Source organism: Schistocerca gregaria, chromosome 5 (assembly GCF_023897955.1).
Source record: "Schistocerca gregaria isolate iqSchGreg1 chromosome 5, iqSchGreg1.2, whole genome shotgun sequence".
Taxonomy (NCBI): Eukaryota; Metazoa; Arthropoda; class Insecta; order Orthoptera; family Acrididae; genus Schistocerca; species Schistocerca gregaria.
In genome coordinates this window covers 674,861,909-674,886,417 of record NC_064924.1, presented here as the reverse complement: position 1 = coordinate 674,886,417, position 24,509 = coordinate 674,861,909, and positions in this window count along the sequence as shown.

Here is a 24,509-nt window from a genome sequence, read left to right as displayed (position 1 = left end):
GTGTTGCCCTATAAGTACAGAAATTGTGGCGATATTTGCATAGGGAACTACAATTGACCCAGAGGAAACTTCCGCCACCACATTATCAGCCACACTGCCTGTCGGCGTTTTACGAAGAACTTTCGAATAGTTTTAACACTGAATCCTTTTGGAACATTGAATCTTGTTTGGAAACTGTTCCTTGTTGGCATAACGCTGTGTTCTAACCTGTCGTATTACAGCACCATAAACATATGTTGTTTAGTGAAATACATGTTTTGAATATTTAACTTCACGTTTCAGCGGTGGAAAGGATCTCTGAAGACTTCGGTGTACTGTTTACAGGTGCTAGGTATTGTGACTGCAATATCATCTATGAACAGTTTTCGTGGCCGCTATTTCGAAACCTATGAACATATGTCTTACAGCTTTCACAAACTACATAGCATTTTTGCATTCTTCTGTCGTTCCCGTCGACCAGTTTTGGCCACCAGGAACAAATCTGGCGCTGTATACTGTATGGATGATGACATGACGTCCACGATGTGATTTAAAAAGCCATAACGTGAGTGAACAGTATGGTTATCGAGAAGAGAGACACGGCAGCAATTTCAGTCCTGCATTGGAAGAGTATCGCCGACTGAAAGGTCTGAGGAGAGGCTCGTGTCATTAAATAATTTTAAAGGAGATGATACTGAAATTCGCAAACACAGGTGAGCGTGGTGTGACACCTGGCAGTTACTGACAATACTGCTGTTGCTGTTTTGATAATGCAGCCTGCGCCCACGTGGTGCCAGTGCTCTTACAGTATCACGAGAATTGTCCATCTCATGGTCAACAGCACGGAAAGCTTTATTGCCTCTTTTACACTGGTACCCGTACGAGATCAAGACGGTGCTGGAACTGAAAACTCATGATCCACCGCAACAACGTTCTGAATTTGCTCTTTGGTTTCTGGCGTGCATCGAAGTTGTCGAATTGCGGCCAAAAATGTTCTATGGATTGCCGAATCACGTTTTACGCTACAGGGTGTACTGTAAACGCAGTATCGATTTTCGGTACATCTGAACCGCGTGTATTGCACGAAGAGCCACTGCACTCGCCTCTGGGCCTATTCTCTTCAAAGGAGAAGGGACCGAGAGTAAAGATACGTGTGAATCCACACACGTATCTTTACTCTCGGTCCCTTCTCCTTTGAAGAGAATAGGCCCAGAGGACCTATCAGATGCATCGTGACGTCTCTACGTAGTCGATACGTCTTTGTATAGCACGTGATTCCAGCTTCGGAAGAGCACAACTGTCACCCAGTTCTGCTTAATGCAACCTTCCACAAACGTGTTATCTCCAGAGGTTTTCCAAATGCATATCATGCAAGATCACCTGATCTAAATCCATGTTAACTTTTGCTCTGGCGATTTCTGTAAGAAGGCTTCTACCAGAGAGGCATTCGGTCTCTACCAGACATGAAGGCCATTACACAGAAACACGTTGGTCCTATTCCACCGGAACTGCTACGAATAACTGGTGATCACGTCGCTTTACGGTTGCAGCATCTCGTGAGACCTTTCCTGTGCTCATAGTGAACAAATTATGTAAGCGGTGCTTATCAATAAAACCAACATTAATGCCTTTCTCACTTGATTGACGATCTATGAGCGTTTTCTGTTCCTAATCCATTACGCGTGAAAACATTTTTGTAGGTCTTTCTTGCATTTACAGCTAAAGATTTGTACCTGGTGGCCGAAAGTGGAGCTGTTCTTTTTCTTTTTTTCCGGTCTAAGTCGGCTCTGCATTAATGCATTAGCTTGTCTATCTAATTTCGCCTGCCACACGATAATTACAGCCTACACTGGACATCTGTGAGTAGCTTCGCTTTCATTCTAGCCATCCAGCATATATGCTACGGGTAGTTGGGCAGGCCTGTGTGTGTGTGTCTGTGTGTGTGTGTGTGTGTGTGTGTGTGTGTGTGTGTGTGTGTGTGTGTGTGTGTTTGTGCGTATATCTAGGCAAAATTGCTAAAAATATCTAATTTTTATTTATTGCGTAATTTATTAGGTTGATTCTTTCAGATTAACATCGCAAAGTTGGATAGAAACATATTTTTAAAAAGATTGTCAGGGCATCTGCACCTTCCCCACCCCCTCTTTCTATGGGGCGATCCAGACCTTCTCTATGATACAAATATTTTGTGCGCTAATTTTTCGTTCACACAATCGAAACGAGCTGCAGATGAATCTAGAAGGCTGTGAACAATATTATCTTTGCTTTCTCCTTTGTTTACAACGTGTTTTTTTAATAGTGCGTGTTACAAGCTTGTTTTAGTGTTTAGTTTTGTATATATCAAATTGTTTTGCTCGAAATGGGTCGTAACAGTGTAAGCATATTCAAAAAAGTGAGGAAATATCGAATTTCACCTCCAAAAGGTATAGGAAATTTGAATAACAGTGTTCCAGATGCTGCTCCTAAGAGTGAAGGACTATTTTCGACAAAGTCACCGAGTTCGTCGCAGAAGAAAATTAGTGAAGGAACAGATGATGCTGTGTGCAGTGCCAGAGATGATGTTTCCAGTAGATTTAGGTACTTAGAAATACTTGCCCATATGAGTAATGTTTCACGTGCATGTGGTAATTGTGGGTCAAAGGGCCTTAGACCGTATGATGACAGTGACAGAGTTGGCATTGTAAGTAACGTACATATTTTGTGTTATGTTTGTAAATATGATGTTCAGTTCAATGTGTCTGGTATCCATAGCAAGATGTATAAGGCGAATGAAAGACTGAATTATGCCATGAAATGCTGAGATCTAGGCAACGAAAGCACAAATCTTTTTGTGGCTTGATGAACATGCCTTCACCAGAGATTAGAGTCAGTGATTACGACAGAATACTCCTCAGTGCTCTTGAAATTTGACTGCAAAGAGGACATGGAAGCACCCATTGAGGAAGCTGTACGGATTAACAATGAAGAGGAAGAAGGAGGCTGTGTAGTGAAGATAGATTTATGCGTCTCTTGTGATGGAATCTAGATGAAGAGGGACCATACATCGCTTCACGGTGTAGCTTCTGTCATTAGTGTGGGTACAGGCTTGGACTTCCAAATAATGACCAAATATTGCTTTCAGTGCGCCACAGGAAAGAGAAATAATGGCCATGAAGAAGAAAGGTGGCAGCAGGAACACAAGACAGCGTGCAACAAGAATTACCAGGGGAAAAGTGATAGGATGAAAGCAACTGGGTTGGAATAAATATTTGAAACATCCATTTGAATTATATGGTGTTACATGTGTGAAGTATCTAGATGGCGAAGATTCCAGTCCTTTCAAGACAGTTTTAGAGAGCAACCCTCGTGGCTCACAAACTACAATTTAAGATCTGGAATGCGTGGGTAATGGGAGGTAGACTTTTCATACTGAAGAAAGAATTAAAAGGCAAGAAATTAGAAGATAGAAAGCTGCTGGGAGATGTTAACAGACTGAGAGCCAAGGAAATTCACACTTCACAAATATTAAGGAAAAGCTATGAGGGATGACTTACATAGTGTGAAAACAATGCAGCAAGCCATGTGGACAATATTCTTTCATAAACTTTCCACAGATGATAATCGTCAATATTCCCTTTGTGACATATCATGGTGCAAATATCTTCGGGTGGAAGTCCACGGAAAACCATACAAACACAAACATGGTTAGCCACTTGTTTTAGATGTTATAAAACCTACTTTCAGGTACCTAGCAAACCCTGAACTGCTCAAAAAATTGGTACAAGGAAGAACACAGAATACAAATGACAGCTACAATCACCTTATATGGATGCATTGTCCAGGAACAGTATTTGTGTCCTTTATTGTTGTGAATATAGCTGCATGTGATGCCTGTCTAATGTTCAGTAGTGGAAATGTAGGTAGGATTAAGTGCCTGCAGAGACTAGGCTTCTATCAAGGTGCATTCTCACTGAAGATACTCAGAAGCTTCGACGAAACAAGACTGGACAAAGTTCGGATAGCAGAAGGAAAAATGCAAAAGTTCTCTAGCCAAAGGAGGTAGGGAAAGATTACCCCAGGAAGACGAATATAATGAAGATTATGTCACTAGAGGCATAGCAATATTGTCAAAAATTGAAATGAAAACTTTAAATGCGAATTGCCATGAAGTGTCTTTTTTGGGATGTATCTTTTCTCAGAATCTATAAAATCTAACATCCTGAAATCTGATACAGTTCTTAAGAATTACGTGCTGAATTATGCTGTGCAGTACTTTTAGCTCAGAAGAGTTCTTATTTAAAATTTGAGAAAAATAGAGGTGTCCTCGGTAACACAAAACTGAAAAATTCATTTCAGAGTAACTTAAAACTTAAACAAAAATCTGTTTCACACGATTTATTGGCTTCCTAGGAATAAATAAATTGTGAAATTCCAGTTTTAGTGCTTGACTAGTTTACGAGAAAAGGTATAGGAACAATGGTAACCGAAAATTCAAATCCTTATCAAATGTCTGTCGACGCGTGTTTTCAAACTAAAATTGCATAGAATATCAACCCTTATGTTGTACATAATAGTTTTACTATTTTACATGTAATGTTTCTGGAGTTATGTATGTGTAAGTACAAGAATGCATTTTGCACTACGTCTGTCCTTAAGGACCTCTTCATAAAACAGTTCGCCTCTCCAGGTCACGATACTCTAAGACGTTTAATTGTAGCCATGACGAGGAAACATCCACAGAAGCAGCGTACTAAAGACTGGTTACTCCACCATTACAATATACGGAAGCATACGACCTACATTATCTGGTTTTGACCATAAACAAGATGCTACTTGCTCCCCGCCTTCTGTACTCGCCAGATTTAGCTTCATGTGAATTTTTGCTCTTCCCCCAAGATGAAAATCAGATGAACGTGTCGAAGAATTGTATACAGTTGAGATAAAAGCGGAGTTGCTGTGGGTGCTAGACACACTAACAAAGAAAGATTTCCTGGGCATATTTAAAAAATGGCAGAGTTTTTGGGACTACATGGAAGATGATGCTGCAGAGCAACGTTGAGGTCAAACATAATAATTTTAGTTAACATATGACGGAACAACCGGTAATATCACTTATTTATCACCGGAAAATCTTATAAGTATCCTCGATAGTTGATGACGACTGATGAACGGGAGAAAGTTGTGCCCTTTCGCAGGAGATAAATATTATTTGCATTCGCTTGTTGCAGCATGAACTGTGTGTCAGCTACTTTGCTCCATTAAATTAGGACAATGGAGAAATTCCAAAGAAGTCATCTAGAGGGATACGATCTTAGAGCGGAAATTCTATTCAGTTAGCCTTGTCTTTTCCCGTTCGCTCGGACAGCGTTGTTAGATGAGATTGGAGCAACGTCAGTGACAAATGCCCTTTCTCACGCTACCACTGGACCCTGGGTGGACTTCCTTACACCACCTGTCCGTGTATTGAGGATCTGACGTGTTACAGAGGATGAGCGTTTTCTAAATACTTGCGTGGCATGTATCTGAGGCGAAACATAGCTACCAGCACAGTGTTCACCAATTTGGATGTGGGAAACAACCTAAAATCTACATCAAAGCTGGCTGGCACACCAGTCTTCTACATTACTGCACCTGATGGATGTGTTCCAGGGGCTGCACAAAGGCGCACAAACCCACCTCCCGAAACGGGGCTCTTGGCTATCCGACAGGTACTTCACAGCATAAAATGTATCTACACTACTGGCCATTAAAATTGCTACACCAAGAGCAGACAATAAAAGGGTATTCATTGGACACATATATTATACTAGAACTGACATGTGATAATATTTTCATGCAATTTGGCTGCATAGATCTTGAGAAATCAGTACCCAGAACAACCACCTCTGGTCGTAATAATGGCCTTGATAGCCTGGGTATTGAGTCAAACAGAGCTTGGATGGCGTGTATAGGTACAGTTTTCCATGCAGCTTCAATACGATACCACAGTTCATCAAGGGTAGTGACTGGCTTAATGTGACGAGCCAGTTTCTCGGCCACCATTGACCTGCCGTTTTCAACTGGTGAGATATCTGGAGAATGTGCTGGCCACGGCAGCAGTCGAACATTTTCTGTATCCAGAAAGGCCCGTACAGCATCTGCAACACGCGGTCGTGCATTATCCTCCTGACATGTAGGGTTTCGCAGGGATCGAATGAAGGGTAGAGCCACGGGTCGTAACACTTTTAAATGTAACGTCCACTGTTCAAAGTGCCGTCAATGCAAACAAGAGGTGACCGAGACGTGAAACCAATGGCACCCCATACCATCACGCCGGCTGATACTCCAATATGGCGATGACGAATACACGCTTCGAATGTGCGTTCACCGCGATGTTGCCAAACCCGGATGCGACCATCATGATGCTGTAAACAGAACGTGGATTCATCTGACAAAATTATGTTTTGCCATTCGTGCACAAAGGTTCGTAGTTGAGTACACCATCGCAGGCGCTCCTGTCTGTGATGCAGCGTCAAGGGTAACCGCAGCCATGGTCTCCGAGCTCATAGTCCATGCTGCTTGAAACGTTCGTGCAGATGGTTGTCGTCTTGCAAACTTCCACATCTGTTGACTCAGGGATCGAGACGTGGCTGCACGATCCGTTACAGCCATGCGGATAAGATGCCTGTCATCTCGACTGCTAGTGATACGAGGCCTTTGGGATCCAGAACCCTCCTGAACCCACCGATTCCTCATTCTACTAAGAGTCGTTGAATGTCGACCAACGGAGCAGCAATACGATAAACCGCAATCGCGATAGGCTACAATCCGACCTTTATCAAAGTCGGAAACGTGATGGTACGCATTTCTCCTCATCACACGAGGCATCACAACAACGTTTCACCAGGCAACGCCGGTCAACTGCTGTTTGTGTATGAGAAATCGGTTGGAAACTTTCCTCATGTCAGCACGTTGTAGGTGTCACCACCGGCGCCAAACTTGTGTGAATGCTCTGAAAAGCTAATCATCTGCATACCAAAGCATTTTCTTCCTGTCGGCTAAATTTCGCGTCTGTAACACATCATCTTCGTGGTGTAGCGATTTTAATGGCCAGTAGTGTAAAATACTGCTTAACCCTAAGGTTACAAACGGATTTTCCATAACGCACATCACCATTGTTCGTGAGGGGGGGGGGGGGGGGGGGAGATACTTGGATACTTGATAGTCACTCTAAAATACTTAAAAGGAAGAACATTAGGGAGTACTGTATGACAGTTACAAAATTTTTAAAGAGTGCAAATTTCGTTACTTTTTGTTGATTTTTATTCATAACATACTCTTTAAAGAGCTACTGACGTTAAAATAAAGTTCTGAATCTGAAAAGATTTAACTGACCTTCACTGTGGAAATACATATCTACTAAAAGACTCAAATTTTTGTTTCAAGTTTAGTAGAAAATACAAAATATTTGTCTAATCCAGTAGAAGAATTCCTGAAAAACAATTTCTTTCAAAACTATAAAATATAAAATAACTGAGTAGATTAAAATATTTTTAAAAGGTGGGGACACACTGCAGGGGCTTAGTTTTATGACGAATACACCTGGAATGACTTCACTCCTCCATTTTTGTAAACGAGTGAATTGAGCAGAACAGATTTCGTGATGAGGTCGCCGAAAGTTATTATGGCTGGATGGTTTTATTGTTGCATATATCACACACTGCAAGAAAATAGAGCTCCATTGTCTACTCCGTGGAGAAAATATATTGTCGCAAATGAGTAAAATTGTGTCAAGGGCAGAAGATATGACCGAGTGAAGGTAATAGGAGTGACTAAGCCAAAGTAAATCACAGTCTGTGTACACAGCGAACAGTATTTTAAGAGAATAGTGGCTTCTCTTCTACAATACCTTTGATGCTGTTGTTGCTTAAATCTAATGGAATTCTACTATCATACAGCTGAAGAAGGTATATTAGCAACACATATCTGCAATTTTAATTGGAAAATTTTGAAGGGATGCAGCTAAGTTGTACAAACGTAATTAAAAGTATAAGAGTGAGCGAAAGCGCTCCCACTGTATCACATCGTCATCCACTGACCTACATATGGTCAGTCGCGTTCTCCACGCAGATATGTGTATACCTCGGCGAGTATTTGACTAATTAAGCACAGTACGATGTGGCGCACGTTTAATAGTAAAGTAAATAACATCAGGTATTCTCCACTGTAATGGAGTAGCAACTCTCATCTCAACATACTTAAATGATTTATCAGACAGAATCACCAGCGCAATCAGAGTAGTCGCTGAGAAGTCCTGCATACTACAGGTATGAACCGTCGCTGACAATCTTTACGTAAAGCAGAAAGGCTTGGACAAGATTTCGTCTCCTTTTAATGAAGAACTGTTCTATTTAAAAGTGAATCAACGGTCGATAATGCCTGAAATAAAGGGAAAGAAAGACGACGGTAACTGATTTTGGTTAAAACCCCACCCGCTAAGTACTAACACAGCTAAAAAAGGGGAAAAGTGTTCTTAAAATCGATTGCAGTGTAATCTTTATTTCGAAATTACAGCGTTTTCAAGCCGCGGCCATTGTCAGTGTAATGCAGTGTGCCACAACATTAGCACCATTGGCTTACTAAAGGAATAAAAATATCTTGTAACCACAAAAGGGAACTGTATCTAATAACAAGAAAGGGTAATGACCCAGAAACAGCCAAATATTATAAAAACTACTGTGTTACATTAAGAAAGGTTATTAAAAACTCCAGAAGCATGTGCATCATGCCGGAGATTAATAACTCTGATAACAAAATCAAAGCAATTTGGAATATTATTACAAGGGAGACATGGCAACCAAGAGTACAGCATGACGGCATCACCATCAAAGAGACTAGAAACTTAATAAACAACAAGCCGGAAGTCGAAAGTATTTTGAATAATCATTTTTTAAATGTTGTAGACAAATTAGGATCTAAATGTTCATTAGAAGAAGCAAGGCAGTTAATGGGAGAGGCCTTACTCACACCATTTGATACAACTGAAATTCCACCCACCTCTGCTTCAGAAATTAGGAAGATAATAAACTCTCTCAAAAATAAAAGCTCACATGGAATTCATGGCATTTCCAGCAGAATAATAAAAGCTTGTTTCCAAGAAATAAGTGGGATTCTTAGCCACATATGTAATACCTCTCTGAAGCAGGGTATTTTCCCAGATAGACTGAAATATGCCATTGTTAAACCACTGCATAAAAAAGGGGATACGTCTGATGTCAACAACTACTGCTCAATCTCTCTTCTGACTGCTTTATCCAAAATTCTTGAAAAAGTAATGTATTGTAGAGTAGCTTCGCACCTTTGTAAAAATAAAGTTTTAACAAAATGTCAGTTTTGTTTCCAGAAGGGCTTTTCAACGAAAAATGCTATATATACTTTCACTAATTAAATATTAAATGCTGTGAGTAACCGGAAGTCACCCGTTGGGATTTTTTGTGATCTATGAAAGGCTTTTGATTGTGTAAATCACGGAATACTTCTAGATAAGCTCAAGTACTCTGGTATGAATTGGTCAGTGCTCAAATGGTCTAAAGCATACCTAACTGGAAGAGTGCAGAAAGTTTAAATAAACAGTTCAAATAATATGCAAAACACTGGTGATTTCTCAAACTGGAGAAATATCAAGAATCGGGTGCCGCAAGGTTCGGTCTTGGGTCCTCTACTGTTCTTAATATATATTAATGACTTGTTGTTGTTGTTGAGTCAGACACGTGACAGACACGTGACAGTCAGTGAGTCAGACACTTATTTAAAGAGCTAGAAACCTTCACTGTAGCCTCACAATATATATATTCAGTTATGGAATTTGCTGTTAACAATCTGAACAAATTCAAATGTAATAGCGGTGTACATGGCTACAACACTAGGAGAAAGGATGATTTTCAGTACTCAAGGTTAAATCTAACTTTAACTTAGAAGGGGGTAAATTATGCTGTCACAAAAGTCTTTGGTCACTTACCTAATAGCATCAAACGTCTGACAGATAGCATTTGAAATAAAATTAAAAGAAGTTCTTAATGGTAACTCCTTCTACGCATTAGATGAATTTTTGGATATAGCAAGTGGGTAATTTCCCAACCCCCACAAAATAAAAGTATATTGAGTGTTATGTAATATCTTGTATAGACACCTTTTATTAACCTGACACGCTCCACATCATTACGAGATGTCGTGTTCATGATCTATGGAGCAAGTACTAATCTAATCTAGTCTAATCTCTGGACTGAGCCACATAGGACTGTGGGTTGTTGGGAATCCTTGAAGTCCAGGTAGCGCTGTTCCGGAGGAAGACTGCCTTAATAGACAGACTGTCACAGCCGCTGAGGCGGGGCGTAGTCAGGAGGCATTCCTTCAAACGACAGCAACTAACAGCTACCGTCAGCGTCGAGTTCCCTCAAAACTGCAGAGCTCATTGTTACTACTGTGGTCATTATTTTCTTAAATGTTTATTTCAAGTAATGTCGCGCAGGAGAGAGGAACGGCTAGCGCACGCAATATGATAATCTCTCTGTTTCATTCTCGTTTACTTTCTTACATTTATATTTGTTTGTTTTCACTCTACAAGCCGCGGCACGGTTTGTGAAGCAGGATACTCCAGTATCACCATTACCTGCTCACCGGCTATTCCATTGACGGATTGTTCGTGGGAAAAAAGTATTTGCCCTGATTTTCCTAATCTCCTTAGAATAATCTTCATGAGATATATACGTTTGTGTACCAGATATGCCCCCATTATTTGTATTCAGGCTCTGTTTGTTCCTATTCAAATATTTTGCTGTTTGATGAACTGTTCATTTCTGATATTAAAAGTTCTTCTACTGAAATAGAGTACTCGTTCATAAAAAAGAGTACATTCTGGATGCGGTCTAACTTTACAATTAATGGATCTTCTGACATGATATTCATTACGTCAAAAAACTTATCCCTCGTTATTTTTTAAAATATTTCAAGAACCTTGAGGAAAGGAGTAATGAAGCCACTTCCCTTTACCACTTTATTATTCCTTGTAAAAAGCGCACTCCCATTCATTATTAAATATTATAGATTAGCAGTCTTCTCAAGCAGCAAAGATCTTCCGAATTCTGTCGGTGAGTTGCGATCAGGATTCGGCAATAGTCGTAAAGAGAAATCCAACACACCACAACAGCCACAGTCTGTTTTGGCAATAACCAACATTAAAAGATGAATTACGCTACAGATACGCCCTTTAATTTCGACGATAGTACCAATTTAACCAAAAAATGGAGATTTTTCCCTATCTTGTTCTCAGAACGTACATAAAGTACAATCTCAGACTTAATCGGTCTTTTCTCACATTCAAAAAGGTACATCTACATCTAAATTCTCCAAATCACCGAGTGTCGTGCCTGAAGATCAACTAGGAAATCGGGGTATACTAAGGTTAGTCATATCAGAGGCTTACTTGAATGATTAAAAGAGTTCCTAGGACTCCACTACTTTTTGGATGGCAGATCTCAATTTTCTTGGCCTACTAGCAGTTCCCCGACATTTCACGTGTCTGGTGGGTTGTATTAATTTCATATACATTGAAAGTTAAATCACCGACTTGTACTATAACTAAAAGTCAGCAGAATAAAGCAGAGTAATAATTAACCGCAAATTTTAATTTTTCAGTGTTTTTTGTAGCGTGAACTACATAACAAAAAATGGAGGCAAAGAAAAGAAAACCTGAGAGTAATACAAGGGTGAGTCAAATTAAAACCTTAAATTGGTAATAACAAATCGAAATGACGCTCCGTAATCCTGTAAGTTGGTAAGCGTGCTACAAACAACCTACAGAATAGCCTGTAGGTGGCAGCATAGTACAGACACTCATATACCGTCGCAGTATCAGTATAAAGATGGCCACTCCACTTGGGACATGCACCTGGGAAGAGCAACGTTCTGTTATTCGGCTTTTGCGTGGTGAAGGTGTGAAACCTATTGAAGGTTCAGTATGGTGATGCCTGTTTCTCACGGCAGCAAGTCTATGAATGGAGTAGGAAGTTCGCAAATGGTATGACTTCAGTGGAAGATGCTCCTAGTCCAGGTTAGGCACAACGAGTTGTGACCCCACAGAACATTGCAGCAGTTTAAGCCGTAGTGAAAGAAAACGGCCGAGTGACTGAGTGGCATTGCAGCATGTTTACAGATTAGTCATGGGTCATCACACCACATTGTGCATGATGTGCTCCAATTTAACGAAGTGTCTGCAAAATGGGTGCCACGGCAGCTGACTCCTGAAATGACAGAACGTTGTGTTGATGCTTGCGAAGAACCTCTTCGATGCTTTGAACGAGATGGTTCAAAAACTGGCTCTGAGCACTATGGGACTTAACATCTCAGGTCATCAGTTCCCAAGAAATTTGAACTTTTTTTTGTCATCAGTCCCGCCACGAATTTCTTTCCTGTGCTAACCTCTTCATCTCAGAGTAGCACTTGCAAACCTACGTCCTCAATTATTTGCTTGATGTATTCCAATCTCTGTTTTCCTCTACAGTTTTCGCCCTCTACAGCTCCCTCTAATAGCATGGAAGTCATTCCCTCATGTCCTATCATCCTGTCCCTTCTCCTTACCAGTGTTTTCCACATATTCCTTTCCTCTCCGATTCTGCGTAGAACCTCCTCATTCCTTACCTTATCAGTCCATCTAATTTTCAACATTCGTCTATAGCACCACATCCCAAATGCTTCGATTCTCTTCTGTTCCGGTTTCCCCACTGTCCATGTTTCACTACCATACAATGCTGTACTCCAGACGTACATCCTCAGAAATTTCTTCCTCAAATTAAGGCCGGTATTTGATATTAGTAGACTTCACTTGGACAGAAATGCCTTTTTTGCCATAACGAGTCTGCTTTTGATGTCCTCCTTGCTCCGTCCGTCAATGGTTATTTTACTACCTAGGTAGCAGAATTCCTTAACTTCATTGACTTCGTGAGCATCAATCCTGATGTTAATTTTCTCGCTGTTCTCATTCCTAATACTTCTCATTACCTTCGTCTTTCTCCGATTTACTCTCCAACCATACTGTGTACTCATTAGACTGTTCATTCCGTTCAGCAGATCATTTAATTCTTCTTCACTTTCACTCAGGATAGCAATGTCATCAGCGAATCGTATCATTGATATCCTTTCACCTTGTATTTTAATTCCACTCCTGAACCTTTCTTTTATTTCCATCATTGCTTCCTCGATGTACAGATTGAACAGTAGGGGCGAAAGGCTATAGCCTTGTCTTACTCCCTTCTTAATACGAGCACTTCGTTCTTGATCGTCCACTCTTATTATTTCCTCTTGGTTGCTGTACATATTGTATATGACCCGTCTCCCCCTATAGCTTACCCCTACTTTATTCAGAATCTCGAACAGCTTCCACCATTTTATATTATCGAACGCTTTTGCAGGTCGACAAATCCTATGAACGTGTCTTGATTTTTCTTTAGCCTTGCTTCCATTATTAGCCGTGACGTCAGAATTGCCTCTTTCGTGCCTTTACTTTTCCTAAAGCCAAACTGATCGTCACCTAGCGCATTCTCAATTTTCTTTTCCATTCTTCTGTATATTATTCTTGTAAGCAGCTTCGATGCATGAGCTGTTAAGCTGATTGTGCGATAATTCTCGCACTTGTCAGCTCTTGCCGTCTTCGGAATTGTGTGGATGATGCTTTTCTGAAAGTCAGATGGTATGTCGCCAGACTCATATATTCTACACACCAACGTGAATAGTCGTTTTGTTGCCACTTCCCCTAATGATTTCAGAAATTCTGATGGAATGTTATCTATCCCTTCTGCCTTATTTGACCGTAAGTCCTCCAAAGCTCTTAAAAATTCTGATTCTAATACAGGGTCCCCTATCTTTTCTAAATCGACTCCTGTTTCTTCTTCTATCACATCAGACAAATCTTCACCCTCATAGAGGCTTTCAAAGTATTCTTTCCACCTATCTGCTCTCTCCTCTGCATTTAATAGTGGAATTCCCGTTGCACTCTTAATGTTACCACCGTTGCTTTTAATGTCACCAAAGAATGTTTTGACTTTCCTGTATGCTGAGTCTATCCTTCCGACAATCATATCTTTTTCGATGTCTTCACATTTTTCGTGCAGCCATTTCGTCTTAGCTTCCCTGCTCTTCCTATTTATTTCATTCCTCAGCGACTTGTATTTCTGTATTCCTGATTTTCCCGGAACACGTTTGTACTTCCTCCTTTCATCAATCAACTGAAGTATTTCTTCTGTTACCCATGGTTTCTTCGCAGCTGCCTTCTTTGTACCTATATTTTCCTTCCCAACTTCTGTGATGGCCCTTTTTAGTAATGTCCATTCCTCTTCAACTGTGCTGCCCACTGCGTTATTCCTTATTGCTGTATCCATAGCGTTAGAGAACTTCAAACGTATCTCATCATTCCTTAGAACTTCAGTATCCCACTTCTTAGCGTATTGATTCTTCCTGACTAATGTCTTGAACTTCAGCCTACTCTTCATCACTACTATATTGTGATCTGAGTCTATATCTGCTCAAGGGTACGCCTTGAAATCCAGTATCTGATTTCGGAATCTCTGTCTGACCATGATGTAATCTAATTGAAATCTTCCCGTATCTCCCGGCCTTTTCCAAGTATACCTCCTCCTCTGGTCATTCTTGAACAGGCTATTCGGTATTACTAGCTGAAACTTGTTACAGAACTCAATTAGTCTGTCTCCTCTTTCATTCCTTGTCCCAAGCCCATATTCTCCTGTAACCTTTTCTTCCACTCCTTCGCCTACAACTGCATTCCAGTTGCCCATGACTATTAGATTTTCGCCCCCCTTTACATACTGCATTACCCTTTCAATATCCTCATACACCTTCTCTATCTGTTCATCTTCAGCTTGCGACGTCGACATGTATACCTGAACTATCGTTGTCGGTGTTGGTCTGCTGTCGATTCTGATTAGAACAACCCAGTCACTGAACTTTTCACAGTAACAGACCCTCTGCCCTACCTTCCTATTCATAACGAATCCTACACCTGTTTTACCATTTTCTGCTGCTGTTGATATTACTCGATACTCATCTGACCAGAAATCCTTGTCTTCCTTCCACTTCACTTCACTGACCCCTACTATATCTAGATTGAGCCTTTGCATTTGCCTTTTCAGATTTTCTAGTTTCCCTACCACGTTCAAGCTTCTGACATTCCACGCCCCGACTCGTAGAACATTATCCTTTCATTGATTATTCAATCTTTTTCTCATGGTAACCTCCCCCTTGGCAGTCCCCTCCCGGAGATCAGAATGGGGGACTATTCCGGAATCTTTTGCCAATGGAGTGATCACCATGACAGTGGGGGGCGCGAGGCGCAGCGCACGGAGGCGTTATGAACGCGCCCGCTGAGCAGCGCATGCGCAATGTCACCTCAGAATGCTATAAATAGCGGAGCTCAGCGCGTACTCTCCAGTACTCCTACAGTGGCACTCACCTGAAGATGGCCAGAAGACTCTGCGCCGAAATATCGTGGCAGGAAGTTACTGATATCCCGCAGTTCTCCCGTGTTTTTATGGAACAGCCTTGGAAGTATTTCAGACGAATGCAAAAATTCGTAACTAGCAGATAATTTTCTCACAATTGTTTCCACAAAGACGTCTTTAGAAATTGCATAATTTTCTTGATAGAGAAGCTGACAGAAATAAGCAAATAATACGAAATGACGTCCATAGGAAAAGCAATGTTTGTATGCCATTCTTTTCAGAGGACAAACTCATTCGACAAGTTTACACATAGCTGTAACGCCAGCTACAGTTAATGAACGATGGCAAATTTCGAGTGTTACTGTGTTACGCAGCTGAATGTGGGGCTAAACACCTTTTGGATCATCTGTTCACAGCAAAGAAGGATGTCGTCTACAGAAGGCCAAACATTCAGAACGAAAGTATTGCTGTTTGTTTAGAAATTATCCAACGTAAGATAATCGATCCGGTAAAGAAAGCACTATTATGTAGCATTCTTCCTGACGACTCCACTGATACTGCGCTCATAGAACAAGTGTCACAGTGCCTATGGTATGTTGATTCGGAGAACTTTAATCACAATAAAATTAAGGAAATATTCTACGAATGTATTGACACCGTTGATGTCACAGAATGTGGGCTAGCAATGCTAATCATTAAGGCACTGAAAGAAACATTCACTCGACTGTTCCCATGTAGTTGGTCAAGATGAGATGGTGCTTCATTCATGTCTGGGAGCTTGCATGGCGCCGAAGCGCACGTTCGTGAGGGATGCTTCCATGCTCTTTGTGTACACTGCAGTCCACGATCCATTAACCTTGCATTTTCTGACGCATTTTCAGAAGCAGAAATATCAGAAGATGCTTGACGGTTGTGTAATCTGCTGGGTCTTACTTAAGACATTCTGTTCAATGCACTCCTGTATTACAAGACTAAATTCGCGAACCGTTGCTAGCTTAACACCCAAAAATCTTGTCTGCGGTATCTGAAAGACGATGTGTACTCCGCGGGAAAGAAATTCACTTGGCAGTTGTAACCGCATTCGAAAAACAGCACTGCAGCCATGACAAAGAAGGGTCAGGACAATCTGTTCAATTGTTCCTCAAATTTAGTGAGGAGTTTAGCGGGCCATCAAAAGATGGTGAGGTACACACTGCAGAGATAAAAAAAATTGTGAGGAACTTACTTTATTACAACACTTCATCACGTTGACATTGTTTTTATCACACAAAGCTGCTGAGAGTTTATGCTTACTACGAGCTCCCAAAGCTTTTTGAATACGCAAAGATCATGTCACAGGATAATTCTGGTTCGTGACAGGCGTCACGTCTTACGGGAAAACAGTTGAACCGCTCTAATGCATCTGAAGTGAACGAAATTACGTATTACACAGTCAATTTATTTCTTCCACTTGTCGAGCGCTGTGGGACTTGGCTTCCACTTCGGTGGGTGACTTTTTGGGTCTGCTGGGCGCTGTTGGCAAGCAGCCCCTGTGAAGCCAATTGAGGAGCTACTTGGCTGATAAGTAACGGCGCAGATTCCGAAAGCTGACAACGGCTGGGAGAGCGGTGTGCAGGCCATAAGTCTCTCCATACCCGCATCTAGTCACACCTGTAGGCTGACGACGACGCGGAGGTCGGTCGCTGTCGTTGTGCATTTCTGGGCCTGTTCGGATGGAATTTAGTTTTAGTTATATACCATACGACCCCAAAATTTCCAGATAGTCACTGACATTGATGCGGCGATATTAACGTACTCGCCATTTCTTATGGAAAAAAAATAAATTAATGAGAGCGACATACTGGTGATTAGAAACTGGGCAGGCACAGATCACCTGAAAGTGGAGAACAGCTTTGGAGTACTTAGACCAGTGCGATTCAAAGCTTTATGCAAACATTTACTTATCGCTACTGATTTTGATGACAGTGCCATTTCCAGTAGCTGTATTAAAAGTTTATTTTCCACCTTAAGGAGATTAAGAAACTGTCTTACGAACACAGTTTCTGGAAGTAAGCTTCACGGTAATGCTGTAATGAATATCCACAACAACTTTGGCTTGTCGAGGGAAAGTAAGGCGGTTATTTCTATAGTGTGATTCAGTTGTAATTACGGCTGTCGTTTTTGAAACCCGCAATGTAGTATCTTGTGTTCAAAAGGCATGCGCGAGATTTTCAGATTTTCATACTCTCTCACCAACTACACGCTCACTATTAGCCCTACAGAAAAAATGGTCAGGTCCTTTTTCTAGGAAATGTAATGTAGTTAAATTTTGAACTGGGATATGTTTTCGATGAAGGGCACAGTCTTCGAGGTGTTCAAGAAAAACGTAAAAAAGTGGCATACAACAGTTCCCCCACCCCACACTCATCCTTCGCACGTCCCTATTTCTACCATGTTGTCGGTGTCACTGCCTCCTAACACTGTACAAACATTTCCGAATACACGAACAACTATTCCCGATATTCCACCTTTCTACTGATTGGGCCTTTGCGCCACCAGTATAGACGCCTTCCTCGTTAACATGATTAATTTAAACGTGCCCACGAAGGCAATGAATGGAAAATGACTTGCATAGGTGTTACGCTAAAACTAATTATGTTAACAATTGAATCCAAACTTAACCCTCAAAAGCAAAGTAGCTTCGTAGTCAGGAAGCCTGTGGAATACAACGCTGTAATAATATATTTCATGGTGTTAAAATACACAAAACTGTTAGGTGAAATGTTCACAGACGTCAGTTATACAATTTGTAAGTGATGGGCTAAGCCGGTGGCATAATAAGGCCAGTCGAACGTGGGAAATACTTCATGCACCAGCAAGTACACGTACAGGGCTAAGAGGCAGTGCGATGGACAAGATGCCGGAAAGCCTGAATGGTGGCGGCTGAGTGTGGGAGTGGGGGCGTGTTTGAAGGTCACCTCTGTATTTTGTTTCTGAATAACTCGAAAACCACAGTCTCTAGCGAAAACGTACTCTACTACAAAATTTAACTAAATTTCCTACAAAAATGTCCTGTTAATTATTTCACGTAGAACTAACAGTTTACGCGTAGCGAGTGGGAGAATGTGAAAATCTCGCTCTTGGTTTCTGTAGACCAAATATAATATTGCCGTCTGCATAAAAAGAGTGGTAGGGGCAGGTGCATCATCCTGAATAAATGTGTATTTGATAAAACTAAAAATACTTTGTAAAACTATTTCTTTGCTTGTAATATCGATACTTTAGTTTCGAAACATACCCACACAATACACAGTGCATTATGCAGTAGTAATCACTGCATGCTTGCATTTATTGCATGAAGCGACCGGTTATGTATTTACGAGTTGATATCGCGTATGTGTTACCGAACAACATGGAAAGATAGTGCCGTTTTCTGTTGTGTCACAAGTCAATCTCCTTACGATGTTCATTTGTTGAATCCTCTTCCCCCCTCCCTCATTCTCGAAATAAAATACTGACTATGTCTCTGTCTTGAGTACGTCACATGGTCTTAATATTCAAGAGCAATGCTATGAAGCATTATCAAATTGATCGATCACATAAAATCAGAAGTTACTTAGGCAAATGGACGTCTTAGATTTGTTGAAAGGGTTCTAGGAAAATAGAGTGCATCTGTAAAAGAAATTGTAAACAAGCTATTAGTCCGACCAATTCTAAGGTACTGTTAGAGGCGCCCACCATCGGTAATGCTTGAATTCAATATGATGTTGGCCCATCCTTAGCCTTAATGACAGCTTCCACTCTCGGAGGCATACCTTCAATCAGGTTCTGGAAGGATTCTTGGAGAATGGCACCCCGTTCTACATGAAGTGCTGCTCTGAGGAGAGGTATCGATGTCGGTCGGTGGGGCCTGGCACGAAGTCGACGTTACATGACATCCCATCGGTGTTCTATAGGATTAAGCTCAGGACTCGGTGCAGGGCAGTCAATTACAGGGATGTTATTGGCGTGTAACCACTCCACCACTGGCCATGCATTAAGAACAGGTGCTCGATCGTGTTCAAAGTTGCAATCGCCACCCCCGAGTTCCTCTATAGCAGTGAGAAGCAAGAAGGTGCTTAACACATCAATGTAGGCCTGTCCTATGATAGTGCCACGCAAAACAACAAGGGGTGCAAGCCCGATCCATGAAAAACACGACCACACCATAACAACACTGCCTCCGAATTTTACTGTTTGCACTTCACATGCTGGCAGATGACCCACACCCTGCCATCGGATGGCCACATTGTGTACCGTGATTCGTCACTCCATACGTTTTCCCACTGATTAATCGTGCAGTGTTTAGGCTGCTTACACCAAGCAAGGCGTCGCTTGGAATTTACAGGCGTGCTGTGTGCCTTATGAGCACCCGATCGACCATGAAATCCAAGTTTTCTCACCTCCCACGTAACTGTCATAGTACTTGCAGTGGATCCTGATGCTGTTTGGAATTCCTATGTGATGGTCTGGATAGATGTCTGCCTATTACACATTACGACCCTCTTCAACTATCGGCGGTCTCTGTCAGTCAACAGACGAGGTCGGCCCGTACGCTTTTGTGCTTTGCGTGTCCCTTCAAGTTTCCACTTTACTATCACAGCGGAGTCAGTGGACATAGGGATGTGTAGGAGTGTGGAAATCTCGGTTACAGACGTATGACACAAGTGACACCTGATCACCTGACCACGTTCGAAGACCGTGAGTTCCGTGTAGCGCCGCATTCTGCTCTCTCACGATGTCTAATGACTACTGAGGTCGCTGATATGGTGTATCTGGCTTTAGGTGGCAGCACAATGCACCTAATATGAAAAACTTGTATTTTGGGGGCGTCCGGATACTTTTGATCACATAGTAAAATGCTAGTGATTAGAGCGCACACACAGGCGTATAAACATTTTTCCTCCGTTTAATAGACGAATGGAATATGGCAAGAAAACGCTAATATTGATACGAAATGTTCTTCACAGGGCAATATGCAATATCGTCAAAAGTGATTGGCCAGTAAAATAACTAAGGGACCTGAAGTAAGAACTTTTAGCGTGTCAGAAGACTAGAAAGAATGAACCGCATCATGAACTGTCAATCCAGGCGAGCTTACGTCAGCAGAATTACACAGTCTTTTGCGGAGAGTCTGTAGACGCTGAGGTAGATGAGTCAAATGCTTACAAAAATGCGAAATGATATCCGTCTGACTCCAGGAAGAAACCAAGTAAGGCGGTGAGTGCCAGTCACTGGCCAAGTAGCAAAGAACCTAAAGTTAATTTAATCTACCGAATAGATTATGACCATTGCTTGAAGGACTTAACAAAGATCCTACTTATATGGCCAATACTATTATTAAAACTTTTTGGCGAACTGCACGGAAATGAGTGTGTAGCCTTTATGGAAAATTGAAAAAAAAAATGCTTTCATCAGAAATATGCATTATCGTCAAAAGTGATTTGCCAGTAAAATAACTAAGGGAACTGAAGTAAGAACTTTTACCGTGTCAGAAGACTAGAAAGAATGAACCGCGTCATGAACTGTCAATCCAGGCGAGCTTACGTCAGCAGAATTACACTTGTAGGTGAAACTTTACACAGGCAATTGGCACGAAGGTGAATGGTAGAACAATGGGACATTCACTAACCTGTCCAATGGCCGTCAAGCATTATGGAGCACTGCAACCTCACAACTGTAGCGTGAATGTCTTATGCTGCTGCACGCGCAAAATCCATCCACAACTACCTGATAATGAGTTGCACTAATGTAGTGAAACAGCAGTCTACATGTCAATGTTTTCTTCATTTCGAAGTCATTAATAAGTGACACAGTGGAAAATGGGCCTAAGGTGATCATCAATATAACAGGAATAATCTCACTTCTAATTCTTGATTTCTAGTGGACAGTTGTTACATGTATTGACCTAATAACTCAAGATAATGTGTTAAGCAACTTTGTAAAATGAAGACACCACCCATGGATGGATATTTTATGGAGAAATAAAGACACATATGAATACATATACTACTTTGCAAAACTTAAGAACAAAATAGAAATTTTATTATAACATATTAATCACTCCGTGAGATTAATTGAAAGTGGAGAGGCATATTGACAGGGCTCTTCCAGTCGTGTGCAGAAAGTTGAATGTCACATGGCATGAGTTCAGCGTATATAGAGTCAAATTCTGCTAACCTTGCAGAACGTGGCCGTTAAAGGCACGGGAGAGCTCAGTCCGTGTCAATCAGTTAACAGTTGCTATACAGTGTCGTAGTTTTCATCACAACACGCCTCGGTGATCATTTGGTTCAATTTACACGGGGAAAATCTTCTGGAACTTGGAAGAAGGAGAAAGAGAGGCAAGGGTAGCGCAGGAGCTTGGTCTTATTCATAGCAATGTTTCACACGCGTTCCTAATCACAGGCACTGCTGCCCTAGAGAAAGGAGTTGGTCACGTTCGACAGCATATACCACTACATCGTGCAAAAAGGCAAGAAGGCTCAGATCGAGCAGCGGGTGCGATTGCAGCCACTCGTAGTGCGTGTACAAAGCACGCAGTCTCGGCTGCACACCATGATCTCTTTGACCAATGGCCAGAATGTATTCAGCTGACACCCGCACCCCAACAGAACAGTTTGCAATGGTGCCAAGAGCATTAGGACAGGATAAACGGGGAGTGGGGCCGTATCCTCGCATGAGAACAGGTTCAGTGTGAGTTGGTGATTATGGATGTGCCTTTATATGGCAGGTGGTGGAAACACGTAATGCACCATCAACGCTGTCCAACACTATCGTTTTGATGGTCCAGGTGTTATGGTGTAGAGAGGTATAATCTTTCATCACGGTACATTCACCGGTCAACGTTGTAACACTATACTTCTTCCCAATATTCGTCTTTTCAGGGGTATGTCAGGCGCTAACCTCATTTTCATGGATAGAATTGCATGACTGCATCGAACAGCAGAGGTGGAGAAGCTTTTGGAAGGATAGGGATCAGGTGAAGTTTATAATGCACACAGTTTGTCTGTTCCTGCCAACTTGAATTACTGCACTGTTATTTGCTTGAGATATTGGCCGAAGGGAATTTGATTCCCCATTAGCACGATTGGGCTGTTTCCACCATCTTGGGTTTCCTGCATTATGATTAGCTAGATATAAGGGGTACAGCACTCCGTGATTGGTTGGAGATATAGGGAGGGGATCAGGTATTAAATTTTCCAGTAATGCAGTTGGACTATTTCCCCGATATTGGATTCGTACTACTGTGCTGTGCTAGCTGGAGATAAGGAAGGGCCATGCCTTCCCAGTAAAAAGGATAACGATGTGATGAGTTCAAGTTCATCGATGACATTATGCTTGACGTAGTTGGTAACGCTGATGAATTAACTTTTCATGGTCGGGGGAGGCAGAGCAACACAAAACGTGTCCCAGGATCGTTTACCATTACTACTCCCACCCTGTTCCTTTCACGTGTTGGCTCTGAGCACTTTGGGACTTAACATCTGAGGTCATCTGACCCCTAACTAACCTAAGGACATCACACAGATTCATGCCAGAGGCGGGATTCGAACCTGCGATCGTAGCAGCAGCGCGGTTCCGGACTGAAGCGCCTACAACCGCTCGGCCACAGCGGCCGGCTCACGTCTTGACTGTCTTCATGCCTTTGTACATGCCGTAGTGTCTCTTACGTTATTCTCATGAAATGTTCAAGATATATAGATAATGGCAACGAAATCATCACACAGTCTTCTTCCCTAATGAATGAAAATAACTATATTGCTTATTTTCTACAGGATTAATTCCTTGAGTTAACGGATTTTGGGCTTATGAGGCCATCATCAGATTTTAACTGACTTTTCTCGCCAAAGAAGTCATAAAGTTTGTAAGAAAACACTAGAAAAGATTATATCTAGATTGAGGGACAAACGCACAGTAAATGACGTCTTCTACATTGTGGTGATAATGCAGTTAAAAGATAAGAGATGAACAATAAATAAATATAAAGTGAACAAATAGGATAATATGCTTTCGCGTGAATTGTTTATGTATTTAACATCATGCTTAAATAATTTAGCAGGGTCGTTAAGAAGGACTTGGTAAGATGTATGTCAGAAAATCATTAACTTTATCCAGATAATCACGCTCGTTCAAAAGTTCTTGGCAATGATATCTTGCTGATCTAACTGCTTCTTGAAGGTTTTGGGCATGAAAATCAGTAGGCTGTAGGGTGTTACACTCAAATGTTATTCCTTTCTTTAGTGCATGAGGAACTAAATGTTTTACATTGGTGTCTAGTTGAAGCTGTTTTACTTTTGGATACTTGAAAGGAATGTATATATAGCCTTTCTCAAGCACTTGTTGTTCGTCTGTAGAAAGGACCATGTTCGCCAGGTTATTTATTCGACGGGAAAACTTCTTTCATTGCAATTTAGGATTAGAGGTTCTCTCACATTACTAACCATAGCCAATTTCTTATTCTGTTGCAAGACTATAGCGTCAGTAAGAGATCACACACATTGACGAACTTCGCAATCAAAATAGTCACAATGGTGCAACTTCATTGTGATATCCATAAATAGGCCTACCACTTTTACGTGAGCGCAGACTTCTTCACACATTCCTTTATCCAAGCATATCTTGGCACCTCAATGGCTTTACATGCAGAGGCAGGTGTCCGTCTGAACTTTGTGGTGATATACTTTGGCGTGCTTTTGCATTGTAAACACTGTTGAATCAAATATGTTGTTCTGACATTAATTTTTGTGCAGTAATCTACTGCAAAAGACGGATAGCTATGCTCTGGTGGCACGTTTTGTCATGTTAACTGATTATTCCGTCGATATAACATCATTACATTAATGGAAATAACAATATTTATTATGTCCTACAGAATTAATTGATTGAGTTAACCGGTTTTCGGCCATCCAGAGACTTTAACCAAACACATATAACGTTTTTAAAGAACAATGGAAAAGGTGTTATTTATCTAGATTGAGGCACAAACGGACGGTACATGTCGTGTTTGACAGTGTGGTGGTAGCGCAATTTAAAAAATAAAAA